The sequence below is a fragment of the Maniola jurtina genome, chromosome 7 (assembly GCF_905333055.1).
Source record: "Maniola jurtina chromosome 7, ilManJurt1.1, whole genome shotgun sequence".
In the NCBI taxonomy this organism is placed as follows: Eukaryota; Metazoa; Arthropoda; class Insecta; order Lepidoptera; family Nymphalidae; genus Maniola; species Maniola jurtina.
Window position 1 is genome coordinate 1463689 of NC_060035.1, and position 14925 is coordinate 1478613.

Below are 14925 nucleotides of genomic sequence, written 5' to 3' on the forward strand. Positions count from 1 at the left end.
TTGTTGGAATAGCCCCCATCTTAGAATTTGAGGGGTTATTATGTCGCATCAAATATCTCCGTAAAAACAAAGCGCAAAATAAAACTGAATAGCACAAAATAATTTCCTGTTTCTTAAATTGTCCCTTAACCATAGAAACCATAGAAAATGATAAATTTTACTCACTTTTGATACCAAATCCGTGGAGCTTAATTTTCACTACACTTGTCAAAAATGGCGTCCTAAACAAACATGACTGTCGGTCAAACAGTTAACGCTTTAGCAGCGCCATTTAAATGTCAATTTTAGAAAAAGAGTTTTCGCTATCCGTTCATAGATGCCGCTAGTGATAAATCATTAAAGTATAAAAGTTACAGGCAAAAGTTGGAATAACCCCGCCGACGGAATAGCCCCGCATCACCTTACTACGAATTTTTAACATCACATCTGTGATGCAAAAGTTTCCAAAAAGGGTTTCGCCTCAACGCACCTAACCACTACAGCGCGCGCTAATTTCAGAAGACCCCCATGATGTTTCAGTATTTGCTCATCATCATCATCATCGCGTGCCTTCTTCGAAACGAAGTTTGGCGATCATCATCCGAAAAGCTTCTCTATTTAAAGCCGCCTCTTTCAACTTCGGGTAACTAAGTCCTGTCCACCCCCTTATATCGTCCAACCATTTACGTTTTTGACGACCTTGAGCTCTTTAACCTGCAATTCTCCCTTCTAACGCTCTTGGGAATGAGAATTATCCTCCTCTCTGTAAATGTCCAAAGAAAGCGAGCTTCCTTCGCATGATGGTGGACATGAGTTCTGTCTCTTTGTGGACCAATTCCAGTACCTTGGTGTTCGGTGTAAAGAAAGAAAGAAAATTAGTTTATTCATCTTTTGTGTACATCAACAAGTATAGACAAACTTAGGTTAGTAAAGCTATCAATTCAGTACTTGCTAGTCAATGTTAGAGAATGCGGGCTTTCAGCTTTAATTTGCACGAATAAATTCGTTGATCTGTGGCTCCTGAAAGTTGCCAATTAAGAGACACTTAGCTCATTGTACGCGCTCACGTACAGGTGTGTGAATTCGTGACCGACAACGGCCCCTCTGACCTACTTGTGTAGGGTTGCCGATAAGAAACCGCACCTTTGCCAAGTTTGCCTACTTCCATGCATCTTCACTTAGATACGTTAGGAGGGACCGCAGTCAAGGGCTAATTGTAAATTATCGTTGAAATAAAATAAACCGAGTTCAATAATCAAAAGCACTAAAAAGTAAAACATAATATTAGTCTATTAAATTATTTTATAATATGATTTTTTACTTTTTAGTATTTGTGGTTATTGAAATCGGTTTTTTTTAATTTTACAATTTTTAGTTGGCCTACTGTATTAAAATATGCTATGATTAACAAACATACAAAAAACATACAGTCGAATTGAGCACCTTCTCCTTTTTTAGAAGTCGGTTGAAAAGGATCTTACTCTGGCCATAAAACAGAGAAAGATAGAGTAAGAGAGAGAGAGAGAACCGTCAGTGCTGTGCAGAAATTGCAGGAACACCCAGCAAAGCATAGCAACACCCAGTATAAACTTGCCAACTCACCATACAAAAAACTTTTTTTTTTTTTTTCATCTTAAGATCTAACTTACAGGAAGTAGCAACCCTGTCGCAAATACCGCAATACTATTCCTTGCACATATTAACACGAAGACTTGGTTTTGTTTTAAGATAAGCCTTATAAAGCGAATGTCTCCTTGGAACTTTTATACATTCATACTGTAGACAAAACATGTCCATTGCAAAACGAAGAAATAATATATCTCTGATTTAATTACATTGAAAGTTTTACTTACTGACACCTGAATCATTCTGAAGTAGTGAATAAAAAATTGTACCTGAAAAAAATAAAATTTATTAAAATCGTAGTCGTATAATATGTAGATAGATTTGCAGTCATTAGGCACCTTCTAGGCAAGCGCGTTCCATCTAGGCTGCATCATCACTTATTTTGGAGTGATTACAGTCAAGCGAATGCCTATTTATTTAAGAAAAAAAATTAAAATAAAATAGAGTTTAAGGGGATGGTATATTCCAGGTATAATTTCAAATCTAGAGATGGCGATACACATTGTATCGGCATCTCTCTTAGACGCCCCTGAACCGGTTGCGCATCGCCACAGTGTAGATTATTATTTTCACATCGCTCCTGCATTTAATCATTACGTCACCCCACTTCAGTGTTTACGATGGAGTAAAAAGTCAAGTTATGTATAAGTTTAAAATTCAAACTTATAGTGATAAAAAATATTTATTATGAAATAATTAAAAATTTATTTAAAAAAATTAATCTGTAGGTATCATCAGAATCGATTACATTCGACTTCGCTGGGTTACTTTATTGTAATATATAACATTGCGTATCTATAAAAAATATGTGTACAAGTTAAATATTGTTTTATATACTACTAGAGGATCCCTGCGGCTTCGCCTGCGTTGATTTCGGTTTTTTTGAATCCCGTAGGAACTCTTCATTTTTCCGGGATAAAAAGTAGCCTATGTCCTTCTCCGGGATGTATCCCAAGTCTGTACCAAATTTCATTAAAATCGGTTCAGTGGTTGGGCCGTGAAAACGTAGCAGACAGACAGACACACTTTCGCATTTATAATATTAGTATGGATTTTAATGCACACTGTTGCCAAGTTACTATCATTAGTTAGTAAACAGTCACTGATAAAAAAAAACAACAATATTATAATGTACTTTTATTGTTTTGTCAACAACGAGAAATAATGAATGAGATCTATTTACAATCATGCTAATAGGTGTCTTTTTCAACCTGTATGCTTATTATAGTAGGAGATTTAACATTTCACCAACTTTCATAGAATGAGATCACACACACACAGTAACATTAAATTAAAATGGGCCTAAATAACCTTGACTTAAGGTCCTAAATTCAATTACACCGATTTTAATTTCTGGTTCTGTCTGACTGGCTATACATGAATGGATTAATTTGAGCTATAAAACAAGGCGGTTAAGGTCTATTTTACGTTAACGTTCTCATTATAAACCCCTATCTGCCAGTTTTGGTCATTACTGTGGTGACCATTACATTTGGCCTTGAAAGAAGATACTTCACATGGATAAAAGATTATAGCATGGACAAGTCCAAGTTTCTGAAATTTTCACTTATTGATAATGATAATACTGTCATTCCTAATTACTTACATTTATAGGTAAATCTTATATTTTCTATATCTTATTGCTATTATAGATGCTGAGATTATAGAAATTACACTCAACTGAAATTCAATGAAAATATAGTTAGCACGGACATTACACAAGTAACTATTTATTGCATTTCACTAATTACCGAGATCGTAAAATCCTATTTTTTCATATTATCAAAACGTTTACAGTAAAAAAATATCACACGCGCTAGGCGTGCAAAAACACCTGAAAGAGATTATATGCACCTGCAGCCATAACAGGATAACATTATAATATATTTCATGTTGTATAAAAAGCTGTTTTGTTTATAATCCTTGTTTTTGTTTATTCAATATGGTTACAGTCAAACCGGCCCGCTCGGAGCTAATAGCCATAAAAGTTAACTAATTAGGTGAAATATTCCAAAAGAGCATAAGTAGGTATGTACACATTCAATACGCTAACTTAACTGTTTACGTTAAGGTTCAAAGTCAAAGCGCTGGAGAAATGTTTTTATATGATACTGAACAAAGTCAAGACAGAGATTAAAATATTTTATAGCTTTTTTGTTATATTCAGATTCGGGCCATTGATTCAAATTTTAAATTTGTAGTAATTATTTTCTCTAATTCAGAAGCTGAGCTCTTTTTCTGGATGCCTATCATTAGGCATCCAGAAAAAGAGGTCATTACCTTTTCGCTAAAAGACAATTTTACGTTGACTGACATGAAAGCAAAGTGCCTAGTAAGCCAATAGACAATTCAGCTAGATGACATCAAAGCAGATTACCCAGTCAGCAGAGAGTCAACTTAGCTGTACGCCATAAAAACAGAATGCACAAGTAGCAAAACGTCTGGAATTGTGAATAGTCTGTATGATTAGAACACCTCATTAGCCAGACGTCAAATTACATAGTTGGATGACATAAACGCTGAATGAGATAGTATCTAAAACGTCTGGAAAAGTAAATAGTCTAAATGGTCTGTTGCTTGCTCCTTTTTTAATTTTTAACCAACTTCCAAAAAGAAGGTGGTTCTCAATTCAGCCTGTTTTTTTACCCCATTGCGGCAAAGCCTAAAGGAAGAGTTATGATTTTAGCAGTCTGTATATGTATGTGTGTGTGTTTGTATCCAGATTCTGTGTGTTCCACCGTAGCGCCGAAACTACTGGGCTGATTTTGATGAATGAGGTGTAAATCCGGGTAACATAGGCTACATTTTATACGAAAAAAATTGACCTAACGGATGTAATATGAAAAAAAGTGGGGGTGAAAAGGTACTACCACTAACTAACAATTGTGCCAGGACTGGTCCTGATGGGATTTTGAAGTTTGAAAAGGTGCAGTTGGTTCTCTATATAACGTAGACCCGCACTAAGACAGGATTTTGAGAAATTTGATCTGTAAATTGACCAAATTATCATACAACAATACTACTTCTCACGAACCTATAAAAGCTACGAACAAACGATTTCAGTAGTTACATTTTATTACTGTTCTTACCTTTCGATTCAAAACAAGAAAAATTGATACACTGATTTGGCATTCCAAAACGAAGCAACTCTCGTCCTAATAACAATTTAATGTATACTTTAAGAATAACTGCATAAGGTAAGTTTTACAACGAATATTTTAACATCGATATTTTAATGTTAGTATACGTGAGTGAGAACACAAAAGCCACAAAGATCCTTTGTATTGACAAAGGCAAACACAATAGGATCTTTCATTTCTTGTAAATTGAACTAGTTTTATGAGAAAAAGTATTAAGTACGTATGCAATTTTGTTTTGCACATTTTCAACTTTTAAGCTGTGACAATAAGGTCTAAGTTGAAGGAATATTTAATAGTATGATTATTTTTTGATCTATAAAACATTTATGACACTGCAATTTTTAGTCAAACTTATTATTGACTACTTAGTGACGTATATACATAAAAAAACCAGCCAAGTGCGAGTCAGACTCGCGCACCAAGTTTCCGTATCCGTACTCAGGTATTTTTCCGACATTTTGCAAGATAAATCAAAAACTATTATGCTTAAAAATAAATTAAAATCAGTTTTAGAATGTTCAGGTAAAACCCTTTTATATGATACCCCACTTGGTATAGTTATCTTACTTTGAAAATTGAAACACATTGTTTTTTAATGAACCCATAAATTCATGGTTTTTGCCAAATTTCATGATTCTAGGTCAACGGGAAGTACCCTATAGGTTTTCCTGACAGACACAACACACACGGACAAAACAGACTGACAGGCGGACAGATAGACAGACATACAGTTAGATAGACAGACAAACAGACAGCAAATTGATCCTATAAGCGTTCCGCTTTTCTTTTTGAGGTACGGAACCCTAATAAATGATATCATTGCATAGCAAGTGAAGAAACTAAAAATTATAACACCTTGGATAAACATCTCGGACTTGAAAGTGGATGTCATTTTCATAATAATCATGATCATCATCATCATCATTAGAGCCCGTGGATGTCCACTGTTGGACATGGGCCTTCCCTAAAGAGCGCCAGCCGCTTTATATCATCAGTCCATCGTGCTGGAGGACGTCCTACACTACGCTTGCTTATACGCGGTCTCCTCTCATCCTATTTTCATAATAATTAGTACTTTCCCCTAAAAACCTTTAAATTGATATCAATAAAGTTTTTTTTCCATCTTATCTTCTAATACTTATGCATTTTACAAGTTTGGTTTTTGATCTTTGAGCTACCGGGATAGAGCACTCAGATTAATTAATTTTTATTTTCAAATTATAAGTCCTGGTCTATAATGACCTAATATTAGCTTCACTACACTGCAATGTACGGTTTACTGCATTCTTTTTAAAATAATTACTTTTTTAATGTAATAAATGCACAATATAAACTTATCTTAAAATCTAGAAAAATCCTAAATAAAAATACTTTATAACATAGTACTGAATTTACTACTCTATGGCATTCTGTACAATTACAGTATGACAAAATGCTTATGAAACCCGAAACAGGTCCTGCCGCGCTGAGGCGACGGGTATGACTGACAAGATAACGTAATTACGGCCCATAATACTCAACAATAGGGTCGAAAATTCTTTGTACTCGCTCTGTACGCGATTTGAAGAGAATAAGCGAGGAAGCGTGAAATCAAATAATTTAGAATATAATTTGAAATATAGCACTTACTGTGAAATGATCGGACCGAATTATTTATTTGATTGTTTTACACCTATGGTGAAAGTTACGTCTTTAAGAGCTTTGTCATTAAAGAGAAAAACCCAAAAGTCTAAGGTTTTAGACCAAACTTCTGATTTTTTTTCTATCGAGGAAAGTTTGTCCAATCATGTTTTAATCGGACCAAATCCAAGGGGATATAATGAAAAATATTATATATTAATTTCAAATTTTTCGATCCATGCGTTCCTAACTTAATTCCATTTTAGTAAACTTTAGTATCGACGAAAACGGAGACCGCCGCGTTAAATGTCTATTCTGAAGAAAGATTTTTTGCCAAAGAAGTGTACTTAAGGGTTAATCTGAAACTAATTAAGAGAAAGGTAGATAATCAAACTAAGCACCTTAATGTAACAATCTCTGATGCTTAATGTTAATTGAGATTTTTAAACATGGAGTTATTCAAGGGGCGACCAACAATTAATTCCTGAAAGGCCGGCAACGCGTTGGCGGTTTCTCTGGTACCGCAAAATATTATGTTCATGGGCGGGCGGCGGCTTGACATCAGGTACCTGCTCGTTTGCCCGATTTTTGTATTAAAAACCCATATTACTATAAATATACTGATATAAACAATTAATATAAATAATGTGTTAGGTGCCATAAATTATCAAGATGATCTTAACAGTCAATATAACACATTTTACACTAATTGTTATTGCGGAAGTCTCCTACGGAAACTTAGACGAGGAAGTTTCAATGGTGTTAGTCCATTAATTAGGCTCTCTTAAGAACCATTTGTTTAAAAGGAAGACAGACTACAAGTGAGTGGTGCATAGGGTTTATCACCGAGTTCCAAAAAGGCGGAGGTTCTCAATTCAGCCTGTTTTTAGGGTTCCGTATATCAATAGGAAAAAGAGACCCTTAGGATGAAAGGATCACTACGTTGTCTATATGTCTGGTCTATCAAGAAAAGGAAATAAAATTCTCGTTGACATAAATCATGAAGGGCAGGTAGGTAGGTCTTATACAAGTAAAGAAAAAAATCCGAAAACCGCGAGTTTATGCTTACGTAAGATTACGAAGCATAGTAGTAATTCTTTTATTTACTTGGAAATATATGGCATTCCTTTAATGAACGCCTAGTGGTATCTGATAACTGATAAGACAACATGATATCATGTGTGAAATAGTTAGAAAATAACAATATACAGTGTGCTTTAATTAGGAATGTTAATGAGATAATAGCCGGCGCCGGCGGCTCGAGGAAGCTATTATTAATATAATACATAGCTATCGTAATTATTGCCCCTATGTAGCTGTTCTGAACTAATTGGGAATGTCACGTAAACTTATCTCCTAAGATATATCAGTTATATGTCGTTATTCTTATTGTTGTACCTTTTGAAAGTACATTGTACCTAAATACAACCTATAATGATGCAAAAATTCGTGGTACAAGTCACGTTGTATGCGGGTAAATAAGAAAATCGATAAACAGTAAAATTTAAATAAGTTCCTGAATGGATAAACCATGGATCAAGTGACACAAAACACGGAAAACTATTTAATTTATATGCTGTTAATATAATATTTTGTCTGTGATCTTACGCTGTGGATAACAGGTACCTACTTAACTGATAACAGGCTAGTGTAGATTTTGTTGTGAATATTATAATTGTGAGCAATCAAGTTGGTGGCATCTGCGGCTCGATTGCTGAAAAATGACAGTTAGATAGTTCAAGATCGCAATCACCTCTGATTGGTTGACGCTCGCACACTATTGGCTGCAGTGCATTGTTGCAACAAGAATTCAGCCAATCACAACAATTGCGATTGATAATAATTATTGATGCAGGTTTTCCGGAATCGATCTACTGATGTTAAGGGATTTAACATTATTTTGCAGCACTAGAGCAGCCGCTAAAGCGTTGTCGGCCTTGAGGGATTTCTTTATCCACCCCTTGAATAACCCCGTAAGTAGTTTTGAGGGAACACAGAAAATGAAAACTGGTTCCATCATTTATCTCCTGCCAAACGCTCTTAAAGTTTGAAGGTTCTGGCAGGCGGTTGCCACGATACTAAGTGTCTGGCAATGCATGACGTGATTTCTAATGTTATTCCAATTCTAATATAAAAATATAACTTTATACTTTGACGAAAGATTTTATTCGTCTTTGTTACCGCTTATCTGCCAAAGCCACCATGATCCAAACTTCATAGTCGCTGATCGTTCCTCATTGTGTTAAGGACAATGCGTAGTGAAACTTTCAGTAAAACTTTTTATGATTTCAAAAGAGCAACTATGAGTTTCTTGCCGGCTCTTCTCAGTAGAATCTTCATTCTGAACTAGTAAGTAGAGTTGATACAGACAGTTGATACAAAAGAAAAACGTATTTGTTGCATTAGACGTCGGCAAACATCAAAGCTCCTGCATGGAAGTAAAATGAAAGTATGTATTATGTTTCGGTAAACAGCAACGCCTACGCATCTACATAATGTCGTAGCAAAATAGTTCAACGGCCATATCCATTGCAAGAAATGATCATAACTCTAAACATTATTTTACCTTACGTCTCCGGAGGCGGGACAACTTAGTATGATTGCACTTCTGAGAACAATAGCTTCGAATAACTTTGAACTTTAAATTAAACACTTTAGAGTGCTAATTAGAATAGTTATTTTGAACTGAACGGTACAATATTAATGGGCAATGAGGATAGAATTACAAGATGAAGCTCAGACATGATATTTTCAAGATTAATAAGTAATTACTTGAAGGATCGCAACGGTACTTAATTGCTTAAATTGAGTTCTTTGATATGATGTGAATATGTATCGAGTATCGAGATCTAGCACAGTGAAATTAAAACTTACAAATTATGTCAAAAATGATATAAACTACTTACTAATTAATACTTAGTTTCGGATTGAGTATGCTGCGTAGACACGTGGTTGCTACATCGTAACATACCTACTTACTAAATTCCGATCTTACAGCTGCTATAGGTAAGAACCTAATTTTTAAAATGATTGCGAGTTGTGCGTCGTGTGACGAACAGACGGGACGGACGAAAAGATACGACGACAAGACTATAAGGGTACCTGGTCTTGCTACGAAACTGTACTATTATAATCTATGTACGGAACCTAAAAAAACTGGCTGGCATTTTAATAACCAGTAAGTACCTATAGGTAGGTAAGTACCTACCTGAACCCGAAATGCGTGTGTCGAACTAGGTTAAGGATTTTCACATGAGCTATAGTGAAAATTTTGTTGGATTAGATCCCAAAGCTACATCTATCCCGGAAAATCAAAGATTTTCCACATTTAAAAAAACCTAAATCTACGCGGGCGAAGTCACGGGTATCATCTTGATTTGTTATAAGGCGCCCATAAATAAAGTACCTATTAAGTGAACAATTGAATCCAAGATCTTTGAATTAACGCATTCAAACCAAAACACCAAAGGGGTAAGATATTCAATATTCATTAAAAGTAAAAGTAGAGTCGGCATTTCTTTGATGTCTGCTCCATTTACGGTTAAAAGTTAATTATTTTTAATCGCCCTTCTTTGGTGAAATAAAACATTGACAGTGTGTCCGAAGGCTAACTTGAGAATATTGGTAAGGTGTTAAACTGAGTATGCTGTTGCTAATTAATGTTTTTAAAATCCATAATTTTCGTTATTATCATTATTAATGCGAAATGCGTGTCTGGTAAATACCTTTTCGTATTACGATTTCTATGGTATAAAGTTAGTTTACATCCCAGGGACGGATACAGGCTTCTTTTTATCCCAGAAAACTAACATATTTTTACAGAAAAACGGAAAAAGAAAGCATACGTTCTGTGCTATGTGAAATCATCAACTGTATACCTACCTACCCAAAAATAGTACTTATTTTGTATCAAGGTCAAGAAATAATTGACGAGTAGCAGAGTGAGTTGTTTATATTATGATATAGAGTGAACAGGCACCTTCTAGGTAGATGCGTCCCATCTGAATACCACAACATCACTTTCCATCAGATGTGATCGTGGTCAACCGTGCGCCTATAGTGAATAAAAAAAGAAAGGTAGACCGGTCCGAATATCCCTATATTTGTAATATGAAACATAACATTTGCTGGCACATAATTTGGCGCCATAGCAACAATAATACAATACAATGCGTTTTGTTCTGTCCGTGCCCTTAAAGGGAAAGTAACTGTACACCGCTTGTATCGGAGCGCTCATTTTTCGTTACACGATCCTTTATGTTAAGTGGATCAGGGTTTATATTTTTAGGGTCCCGTACCTAAAGATGCCAACGGTACCCTATTATTAGCCTCCACTATTCGTCCTTCGCGTCTGTCTGTAAGCGGGCTGTAACTCATGAATTATTGTAATAGGTAGAGAATTTAAGTTTTCACAGAGTGTGTGTTTCTATAGCCCGTATCCAGCAACAATTAATAATAAAATTTTCAAAATGGCCGCCCAGTAAATTTAAAAAGGTAGAACGAACGGTCCGTACTATCGTTGCTTGACGGTACGGACCCTTCGTGTGTGAGTCGACTCGCACTTGACCGGTTTTCTATTTTACAAATGGGAGTTGCCTTGTTGTCAAAAGGTCTTATGTTTGGTTAAAATGGGATAAAGTAATTCATTTCTTTTGTGGCTTGGGAGCGGTCGCTATAGGCGCAAGATCCTAGGGGGCACCTACCTTGGTGGTAAAAAAATAAAGGGAAAATATATTAATTAAGGAAAAAATTTCACGCTCATTTCGCTCGCGCTTCTATATAATAATAAAATATTTACAAAATTAATAGATAAACATAGTAACGTGATAAAAATTGTGATGGCTACGACCTCCAAATAATTATCACGAATAGCGCAAAAAGATTTATTTTATGGCCTTTTAGTAACGTGACCAAAATTAAGTTCCTAACGTCTATTCTATTCCATGTGATAGGTAAACGGGTCAAGTGCGGATCGGACTCGCACACATAGGGTTCCCTACTATCGTACAACATAATAATGTTATGTAGATAGGTTCTTTGTTTTTTTTTTTTAAGTTCTTGTTTCTAATCTAAAATAAAATCTTGTTTTTAATTATTTGTTGTTATAGCGGCAATAGAAATACAAACTCGCTGAAAATTTAACTCTCTACCTATTATGGCTCATGAGATACAGCCCGCTGATAGACTACGGACCCCTAAAACCGATCCGAAACTAGGTAATAAAAATTTCATGTTAACAATGTTTGTCATTGCGAACACGACTCGCCCTGTCAGTCACAATGCTTCGACATGCCAATCATCGCGTTCAGGTCACATACATTTTTGTATCAAGTATCGAATTCATAATCGATCATCGCCATTCATGGGGTTTACAATTATTGGCCATTCAAGCCACGATTATTAAGCGACACGGCGACATAAGGGGCCCTATACAATAGCGCCTTTACATGAGTCATGCATTGGGTGCCCTGAACATGGCACTCTTTTATTATTCTGGTGTGTGCATGAACTTGTTAGTAAAATCGAAATTAATTGGAAAGTTTATCCGATTTTTTGACTGTTGTTCAGAATGCGCCCTTTTATACATTTATTCATTCGACTAGCGGTGAAATTAATATTCGATTCAGGTATCTAGTATTTACAAGAGACTCATATATGCTTAAGAGTTTATTATAATGTTCTTAGAGGTGTGTGAAGTCACTTGGCTGTTATAATGCTCTCACAGGTGTGTGAAGAAGGCCTTCCTTCTTGAGGAACTTTCTTCTTCCTTCGTGAGGGTGGTGGACTATGGCCAAATCCTTCTCATACTGAGTGGAGACTCGTGCTCTGTAGTGAGCCGGCGATGGGTTGATCATAATGTTCATGATATGATGTTTTTTGACAAGATCTATCGTTGCTTTATAACCTATCGACAGATTAAAGATAGATTGGATATTGAAAATATTGAAACTAGCTTACAAAACAATTAGCGAAATAATCTTACAAGAGGCTAAAAAGCGATCGCGTGAATTCATCATTGGCCTCATCACACTATCACATCACACTTCACACTAATGTTATAAAGGCGAAAGTTTATGTGAATGTGTGTGTATGTTTGTTACTCCTTCACGCAAAAACTACTCGACAGATTTGGCTGAAATTTGGACTAGAAATAGATAATACCCTGGATTAGCACATAGGCTACATTTTATCCCGGAAAATAAAAGAGTTCCTACGGCATTTCGAAAAACCTAAATCCACGCGGACGAAGTCGCGGGCATCAGCTAGTCAAGGTCTAAAATTTTCTTCCACGGAGCAATTTTTAATGATTGAAAACAAAAAAAAACCTATGGGATCAAATCTGGGCTTAGCTAATCACTGGCTTAAGTCGTTCGTATGTGGTGCCCCTTACATTAAGGCTATGAATAAGTATGATTGATGGTCTGGATTGTTTACTAAGGCAATTTACTCACAAGCGATTATTACAGCACGCGGTACATTGACGGCTATTTACGGTTATTAGATCATCCAGTATCCACGCGTATAATGGTCGACCGTTAAATGTAATAAAAGCTCGATCGACCATTACATTTATCCTTACCTTAAAGAAATCTATTTACTTAATAATATAAGTATTCATATTATAAATCCTACTTAGATTTTGATTTTGACTCGATGATGTCAGCGATTTCATCCGCATTAGTTTAAAAAAATATTCAGGAACTCATTAATTTTGCGGGACAAAAAGTAGCATGTGCATGTATTAACGGATTAATCTATCTCCGTAAATGCGTGGCGTACAGGAAGAACGAATATGTATAACATTCTAGTAAGATAAGATGTGAAAGTGTGTTTGTTTGTTGATTTGTCCTTCAATCACGCCGCAACGGAGTCACGGATAAACCTAATTTTTTGCATGGATATTGGACCTATAGTCAAAGACTTGGAGAGTGACATAAACTATTTTTTATCTCGGTAAATCAACGGCTGAAGCCTTTCACCAGAGCCTAGACCATAGCAGATAATTTAAAAATTAGCTTTTGAAAATTCTGAATTGACCCAGTGGGGATTCAAATCTAGGGCCCCCTCTTATGAGACCACGGCAATCATCTCGGCACCAGGGAGGTATGAGAAGGCAGGATATAGGTGTGGTGTGTTCACACAATAGGTATATCAGTTTATGGTTCACACAATAAGCTATACTAGCTAGGAAGTGCTTGCATACTTGACGGCTGGCTTGCATCATGCAATAATGCACCATCCTGAAACTAGGTTGCATTTATTTATAAAACACTTCATATACTGCAGGATATCTTGTTGGTTCGTATCTACGGTACGTTACAGTAAGGGCTATGATGACTGACTTCTCTTGCGGCAATGGTGTCAATAAACATAAACTTGGTAGGTGTTGTCGAGAAAATTATGTGCTCCATATCAAAAAAGTCATGCTGGTTGCAAAATTCATGAGCGCTAGTTTTTTTGTTCCTTTAAAAAAAAACTATTATTTAAAAAAAATTAATACTTTACCTATACCTCCGTATAGTGGTAAAAAGTTTCTTTAACTGTGCTTTTTAACTTTAAAGCTTTTATAGTTTATTTTTAAAATGGCTGTGAAACACGGGTGGACAGATGGACTGAAAGGTTCCTTGTTATACTAAAAATTGATTTTGAAAGTGATATGTTACTATAGAAGCTTGAACTACAGTAGAACCTAAGATTTTCAGAAAAACCTACCAATCTATAGGTTTAGCCATACGTATATTAGTCTATTTACCAAGTCTTAATGGTAAAGGTACTGAAATATTCCAAGATAAATAGAATCGGTAACGGTTGAATTTTGCTATTGGCATGCAATATCATGGACACATATGTAATAGAAAAATTGATTGCCTGACTCACTATAGAATTGCAACATACACTTATAGCGCTAGGGTTTAGAAATTTGATATTTTACTAATAGATTCTTGCTCTAACGAAGACCTCCAACAAGGAGTTTCAGCTGTTTTAAGGTACATTTTTGAGTAAATAAGCCATGGTTATTAAATAATGAGAAGGTAACATTGTAAGGTGGTAAAAACAACATAAAGGCAATATAAATCAATTTAGCTTATGAATATTAATATTGTCGTATGCTGATTGATTCAATTTTATCTTTTTATGGGAAACCTTTATTACACGAACCATTAAAACTAGATAACTTGTTTCGCAAGATATCATGGTCGCATGACCAACCCATACCATAAAATTTAAAACTAGAGGATGCCCGCGTCTTTGCCCACGTGGATTTCGGTTTTTTTAATCCCATAGAAACTTTGATTTATCCGGGATAAAAAGTAGCCTATGTCCTTCCCCGGGATGTATCCCAAGTCTGTACCAAATATTAAAATCGGTTCAGCGGTTGGGCCGTGAAAACATAGCAGACAGACAGACACACTTTCGCATTTATAATATTAGTATGGATAAAATTAATGGAAATCATAAAATTGTAAGCGAACTTTGATTATCCGTGCTTAAATGCCTAGGTTTACCTACAATTTGTAGTACACTAGATGATACCCGCGACTTCGTCCGCGTGGATATA

The 14925-nt window shown here is 35.5% G+C and overlaps 1 protein-coding gene across 1 annotated transcript in view; it reads right to left on the bottom strand.

The window, feature by feature from the left end:
* LOC123866960 overlaps positions 1 to 14925 on the bottom strand; it is a 179522-nt gene that overhangs the window by 117305 nt on the left and 47292 nt on the right. The window lies entirely within an intron of this gene.